Raw genomic sequence first — 7,255 nt, forward strand, 5'->3', positions numbered from 1 at the left:
CTATGTGTTTGATCTCTCTCTCTCTCGTGTTCTTGAGGTGGTACGATCTTGATGTATCGCGATATTTGCTATGATAGTTGGATCTTATGATGTTTTCTCCCCCCTCTACTCTCTTGTAATGGATTGAGTTTCCCCTTTGAAGTTATCTTATCGGATTGAGTCTTTAAAGATTTGAGAACACTTGATGTATGTCTTGTCGTGCATATCTGTGGTTACAATGGGATATCACGTGATTCACTTGATGTATGTTTTGGTGATCAACTTGTGGGTTCGGCCCATGAACCTATGCATAGGGGTTGGCACACGTTTTCGTCGTGATTCTCCGTTAGAAACTTTGGGGCACTCTTTGAGGTTCTATGTGTTGGTTGAATAGATGAATTTGAGATTGTGTGATGCATATCATATAATCATACCCACGGATACTTGAGGTGACATTGGAGTATCTAGGTGACATTAGGGTTTTGGTTGATTTGTGTCTTAAGGTGTTATTCTAGTACGAACTCTAGGGCTGTTTGTGACACTTATAGGAATAGCCCAAAGGATTGATTGGAAAGAATAACTTTGAGGTGGTTTCGTACCATACCATAATCTCTTCGTTTGTTCTCCGCTATTAGTGACTTTGGAGTGACTCTTTGTTGCATCTTGAGGGATACTTATGTGATCCAGTTATGTTATTATTGTTGAGAGGACTTGCACTAGTGAAAGTATGAACCCTAGGCCTTGTTTCAACGCATTGCAATACCGTTTGTGCACACTTTTATCATTAGTTACCTTGCTATTTTATATTTTCAGATTACAAATACCTTTATCTACTATCCATATACCACTTGAATCACCATCTCTTCGCCGAACTAGTGCACCTATACAATTTACCATTGTATTGGGTATGTTGGGACACAAGAGACTCTTTGTTATTTGGTTGCAGGGTTGCTTGAGAGAGACCATCTTCATCCTACGCCTCCTACGGATTGATAAACCTTAGGTCATCCACTTGAGGGAAATTTGCTACTGTCCTGCAAACCTCTGCACTTGGAGGCCCAACAACGTCTACAAGAAGAAGGTTGTGTAGTAGACATCAAGGTCCCTTGAAAATTAGCCCGAAAAGCATCCTCGATCTCCTCCCAACTTCCGATTGAGTTTTCGGGGAGGATTTTTAGCCAGTGCCGAGCTGGTCCTTTAAGCTTGAGGGGAAAGTATTTGATGGAATGGAGATCGTCTCCGTGGGCCATATGGATATGGAGGATAAAGTCCTCAATCCAGGCCCCAGGGTATGTGGTCCCATCGTACGCTTCTATGTTCACTGGTTTGAATCCTTCTGGGAATTCGTGGTCCATCACCTCATTGGTGAAACATAGGGGGTGTGCGGTGATGAAGCTATGTACCTAGGGTAGGGGCACGGACCTGTCCAAAGAGCCCTACCCAGGGACATCCCTAGGAGAAGTCACCTTTCAGTCGACTCGAAGGTATCCCACTCGATGGGTTCAAGACACTCGACCAAGAAGCTATCACTCGACCATGAAGCCAACCACTCGACTGCCAAGAGACCTAAAGTCACTCCGCAGGCAAACGGTCGGCTATTAAGTAGTCTTTATGGTCATTATAGCACTTCATTAGGGGCGTTACCAGTAACGCCCAACCTTAAATGTACCTTAAACCCTGCATCACTGAGGGCAGGAGAGGGCGGCGAACTCTATATAAGCCACCCCCCTCCTCAGTATGAAGGGTTCGCACCCCTGTTATTCACACACGTATAATCCAATCGACCACCTCCGGGCACCGAGACGTAGGGCTGTTACTTCCTCCGAGAAGGGCCTGAACTCGTAATCCTCGTGTGCTTATAGCTCCTCCATAGCTAAGATCTAGCCTCTCCATACACACCCCCCTACATTACTGTCAGAGTTAGAACCACGACAGTTGGCGCCCACCGTGGGGCAGGAATCTTAGCGCCTAGTTGGAGAAGTTGCGATCTTTTCCGATCCCTTTGATCATGGTTTCTCGCGGAGTTTTGGTGGAGGGCCGCGAGATCCGTCTGGGCGCGCTCACGTTCATTGCCGACGACTCCGCCTGGCTTCAGGAGGCACCACTCGACATCGACGCGCTCCCCGTCCGCGGTGCAACGCACTTCCGCGCGTGCATTCGTGGCGTCCTCCTGCGGCAGCCGTCGACCCAGTATAGGTCGGCCCCCGTGTCGTCTCCCCGCCCTGTCTCCCACCGGCGCAAGCACTCCGGCCGGTCGAGACTTCGAAGGTGGGTGGGGCATGCCGTGGCCCGCCAGTCGGCAGCCCCACAAGTCGCGACAATCGAGCCCGACGAATCCCTCTACGGCCTGTTCGACCTATTGACTGGCTCCGCGGGGACCGCATCCGAGTGCGACAGCAGCGACCCGGCGGCTGAGGTTCTGGCGGTCAATGGAACACACAGTCCTCCCGGTTTCCCTCGCACCGATGGAGGCGCGGGTGGAGGCGACCCGTCGCATCCTCACGATGAATATCTCCCCGAACCTCTCACGTCAGTGCAGCGAGAGGAGCTTCGCCGCCGGAACATGGATGCACTCCACACTCCTATCGTCGGAGAAACCCCCGAGGCCCGGGCCTTGGAGGATGCGCGCTTGGCTAACTTGGCCGAGCGCACTCGACTGGAGAATCTCCAGCGAATACTCGACGAGCAAGCGCGTCAGTGGGCTCCCGAGTCCAGTCGACGTCAGCTCTTCCCGCCTACGCAGGTATATCGAACCCCAGTTCAGAATTTGGCAGCCGCGGCCCGTATAGCGGAATCGATTCAGCCCTCCCAGTCGGAGGCTGGCAGGGGCTTGTTGCAAATCAGAGCGTTGCTCCGGGCGGCGGGAAACCAGAATTCCGCCGTTTCTCAGTCGCGGAATAGGATCCACAGTCGATCCGTTGCAACAGATACGGTCCAGTCGGCTCACAGCCCGAGATCACCCCCGAGGCGTGAGGGACGTGGTGACCGGCATGATCAGTACAGGAGGAATGAGCAGTATGATCACCGATTCGATCGTGATGATCGACGTCGGGTGCCAACCCCTCCCCCGACGAGTGGGTCGTATGCGCCCTGACAGCAAGATGACAGACGCCCTCATAGTGTTGGGCAGAGGATTCCAGTCGACCCTAGGGACCCAGGCTTTGATGCGAGATCCATCCTCGTTCAAGGTTTGGTTGACAGGAACAGAGCTCATCGAGAAGGCCACAACAGAGATGCACCTGCCAGCAGCAGAGTACATGCTTCAGGGCCAGAGTGTTTCAGTCGAGCCATCAGGGCCGCAGTGATTCCTCCCAACTTCCGGTTGGCGACCAGAGTCAGCAAGTTCACCGACGAGTCTAAGCCTGACACTTGGCTCGAAGACTACCGAGTGGCTGTCCAGATTGGTGGCGGCAATGATGAGGTGGCTATGAAGCATTTGCCTCTCCTGTTAGAGGGCTCAGCCAGAGCGTGGCTGAATCAGTTAGCGCCCAGCAGCATCTACACTTGAGAGGATCTCTCTCGAGTGTTTGTCACAACCTTTGAAGGAACATGTAAGCGACCGGCAGGCCTTACAGAATTGCGGTCCTGCGTGCAAAAACCGAGTGAAACTCTGAGGGATTACATCCAGAGGTGGATCACTTTGCATCACATAGTTGAGAATGTACCAGATCACCAAGCAGTTTGTGCCTTTAAATAAGGCGTCACGAACAGAGAGTTGAACCTGAAGTTCGGTCGGACCGGAGAAATGTCTCTGAATCGGATGATGGAAATTGCCACCAAATACGCTAACGGAGAAGATGAAGATCGACTCCGGAGTGGCAAGAAGAAAGCAGTCGCCCAGGAAACCGGAGGCAATTCCAGTCGGAAGCAGAAGCGGAAGGCCGAGCCAGCCGCTCCTGGGGAGGCCCTGGCCATGACCCAGGGAAAATTCAAGGGAAAACCCAAGGGGCCCTGGAACCCCAAGAAAGTCAAGGATCAAGATGGAAATGATGTTTTGGATCTGCCATGTCACATCCACACCAAGAAAGATGAAGAGGGTAATTTTATTTACCCAAAGCATACCACTCGACAGTGCCGGCTCCTAATCCAGCAGTTTCAAGGCAAACAGTCCAAGGAGAAGGAAAAAGAGTCGGACAGAGTTGAGGACAAGGAAGACAGTGACGATGGGTACCCCCAAGTCAATTCCACCCTGATGATTTTTGCTGATGTCGAAAGCAAAAGTCGACTGAAAGTCATTAACCGTGAAGTGAATATGGTTGCCCCGGCAACACCCAGCTACCTGAAGTGGTCTCAGACTGCCATCACGTTCGACCAGTCCGATCACCCTGCGCACATTGCCACCCCTGGGAGGCAAGCTCTGGTGGTCGATCCAATTGTCGAAGGCACTCGACTGACCAAAGTCCTGATGGATGGTGGCAGTGGCCTGAACATACTGTATGCAGAAACGTTGAAAGGGATGGGCATTCCGATGTAACAGGCTCAGTGCCACCAACATGAGCTTCCATGGAGTCATTCCTGGAAAGAAAGCCGAGTCACTCGGCCAGATTTCTCTCGATGTGGTTTTCGGTGATTCAAAGAATTACCGCAAGGAAAAGTTGACATTTGAGGTTGTGGACTTCCAAAGTGCTTATCATGCTATTCTAGGCCGGCCAGCTTATGCACGCTTCATGGCTCGACCGTGCTATGTGTATCTCAAGTTGAAGATGCCCGGTCCCAAAGGCGTGATCACCGTTACAGGCAATCGGAAGAAAGCAGAGGAGTGTTTTCAGAAAGGATCAAAGATCGCTGATGCTCAGATGTCAGTAGTCGAACTGCAAGAGTACCAGAAGACTGCTGATCCGAGTGAATTGCTGCGAGCGAAGAAGCCAGCTTCAGAATCAGCTTTTCAGTCATCCGGTGAAACTAAGCCAGTTCACATTCACCCGACCGACCCCAATGCCGCCCCGACTCACATCTCAACGACGGTCGACTCCAAATAGGAAGAAGCGCTCATCCAGTTCCTCCGTGAGAACTGGGACATCTTCGCATGGAAGCCTTCTGACATGCCTGGAGTTCCCAGGGGGCTGGCTGAGCACCGTCTACGAGTCGACCCGAAGTTCAAGCCTGTGAAAGAACATCTTCGACGGTCCGCCGTCGAGAAGAGGAAAGCTATTGGCGAGGAGGTGGCTCGGCTCTTAGCAGCGGAGTTCATCCGAGAGATTTACCACTCCGAGTGGCTCGCCAATGTCGTCATGGTCCCCAAGAAGGACAAGTCGCTTCGCATGTGCATTGACTTTAAACATATCAATCGGGCCTGCCCGAAAGATCATTTCCCTCTCCCCCGCATCGACCAGGTAGTCGACTCGACCGCGGGGTGTGAGCGTTTGTCTTTTCTAGATGCTTATTCAGGGTACCATCAGATCAGTCTGTATGGACCCGACGAGATCAAAACGGCTTTCATCACCCCATTCGGGTGCTTCTGTTATGTCACCATGCCCTTCGGCATCAAGAATGCCGGAGCCACGTTCATGAGGATGATTCAGAAGTGTTTGCTCACTCAGATCAGTCGGAACGTAGAAGCATACATGGATGATATTGTGGTTAAGTCACGGAAAGGTTCCGACCTATTGACTAACCTTGCCGAAACCTTTGCTAACCTCAGGAGATACGATATCAAGCTCAATCCATCAAAGTGCACATTCGGAGTTCCAGGTGGAAAGTTACTCGGTTTTCTCGTTTCCGAACGAGGGATCGATGCCAATCCCGAGAAAGTTGGCACCATACTCCGGATGAAGCGCCCTGTGCGTGTACACGATGTCCAGAAGCTTACAGGTTGCTTAGCCGCTCTAAGTCGATTCATTTCTCGTCTCGGTGAAAAGGCGTTGCCCCTTTACCGACTGATGAAGAAGTCCGACAAGTTCAAGTGGACTCTAGAAGCTGACGCAGCGTTTGCAGAGCTCAAAGCTCTGCTCTCCACCCAACCGGTGCTTGCTGCCCCAATCAGTAAAGAGCCTCTGCTGCTATACATTGCGGCCACGGGACAAGTTGTCAGTACAGTACTTACGGTCGAGCGGGAAGAAGGAAAGGCCTTCAGAGTTCAGCGCCCAGTATATTATGTGTCTGAAGTTTTGACCCCTTCGAAGCAAAGATATCCCCATTACCAGAAGCTTGTATATGGGATCTACATGACCACGAAGAAGGTTGCACACTACTTCTCTGACCATTCCATTACAGTCATCAGCAACGCTCCACTGTCAGAAATCTTGCATAACAAAGATGCAACTGGTCGAGTGGCGAAGTGGGCGATTGAACTCCTTCCCCTAGATATCAAGTTTGAAGCAAAGAAGGCTATCAAGTCCCAAGCAATTGCAGATTTCGTCGCCGAATGGATTGAACAGCAGCTTCCGACTCAAGTTCACTCGGAGCACTGGACCATGTTCTTCGATGGATCTAAGATGCTGAATGGTTCCGGTGCTGGGGTAGTCTTGGTCTCCCCCCGAGGAGATAAGCTCAGATATGTTCTCCAGATTCACTTCGATTCCTCCAATAATGAAGCAGAATACGAAGCACTCTTGTATGGGTTACGCATGGCCATTTCACTCGGCGTCCGGCGCCTCATGGTCTATGGCGACTCAGATTTGGTGGTTAATCAGGTGATGAAGGAGTGGGACGTCAGAAGCCCAGCTATGACTAGCTACTGCAACGCGGTACGAAAGCTAGAAAAGAAATTCAAGGGGCTAGAGCTTCATCACATCCCCCGACTGAAAAATCAAGCAGCTGATGATCTGGCAAAGATAGGCTCCAAGAGAGAAGCCATTCCCAGCAATGTGTTTTTGGAGCACATCCACTCGCCGTCAGTCCAGGAGGATCCTTTTACAGAAGAAGCCCCGCAACCGAAAAGTGCCACAGATCCGACTGAAGTCGAAATTCCTGCTGTGGTCGACCTAGTCATGGAGGTCTTGGCAATCACTCCCGACTGGACGGTACCATACATCGCGTATATCTTGAGGAAAGAACTCCCGGAGGACGAGGAAGAGGCTCGACAGATCGTCCGCCGATCCAAGGCCTTCACAGTCATAAAGGGACAGTTGCATAGGGAAAGCGCGACTGGAATCGGTCAGAAGTGCATAACACCAGAAGAGGGTCAGATAATCCTTGATGATATCCACTCGGGGACCTGTGGTCACCATGCGTCCTCTTGGACCATTGTGGCTAAAGCATACCGAGCGGGATTTTACTGGCCAAGAGCAAATGAGATGGCAAAAGAGATAGTCGACAAGTGTGGAGGTTGCCAGTT

Source organism: Triticum urartu, chromosome 5, assembly GCF_003073215.2.
Source record: "Triticum urartu cultivar G1812 chromosome 5, Tu2.1, whole genome shotgun sequence".
NCBI lineage: Eukaryota > Viridiplantae > Streptophyta > Magnoliopsida > Poales > Poaceae > Triticum > Triticum urartu.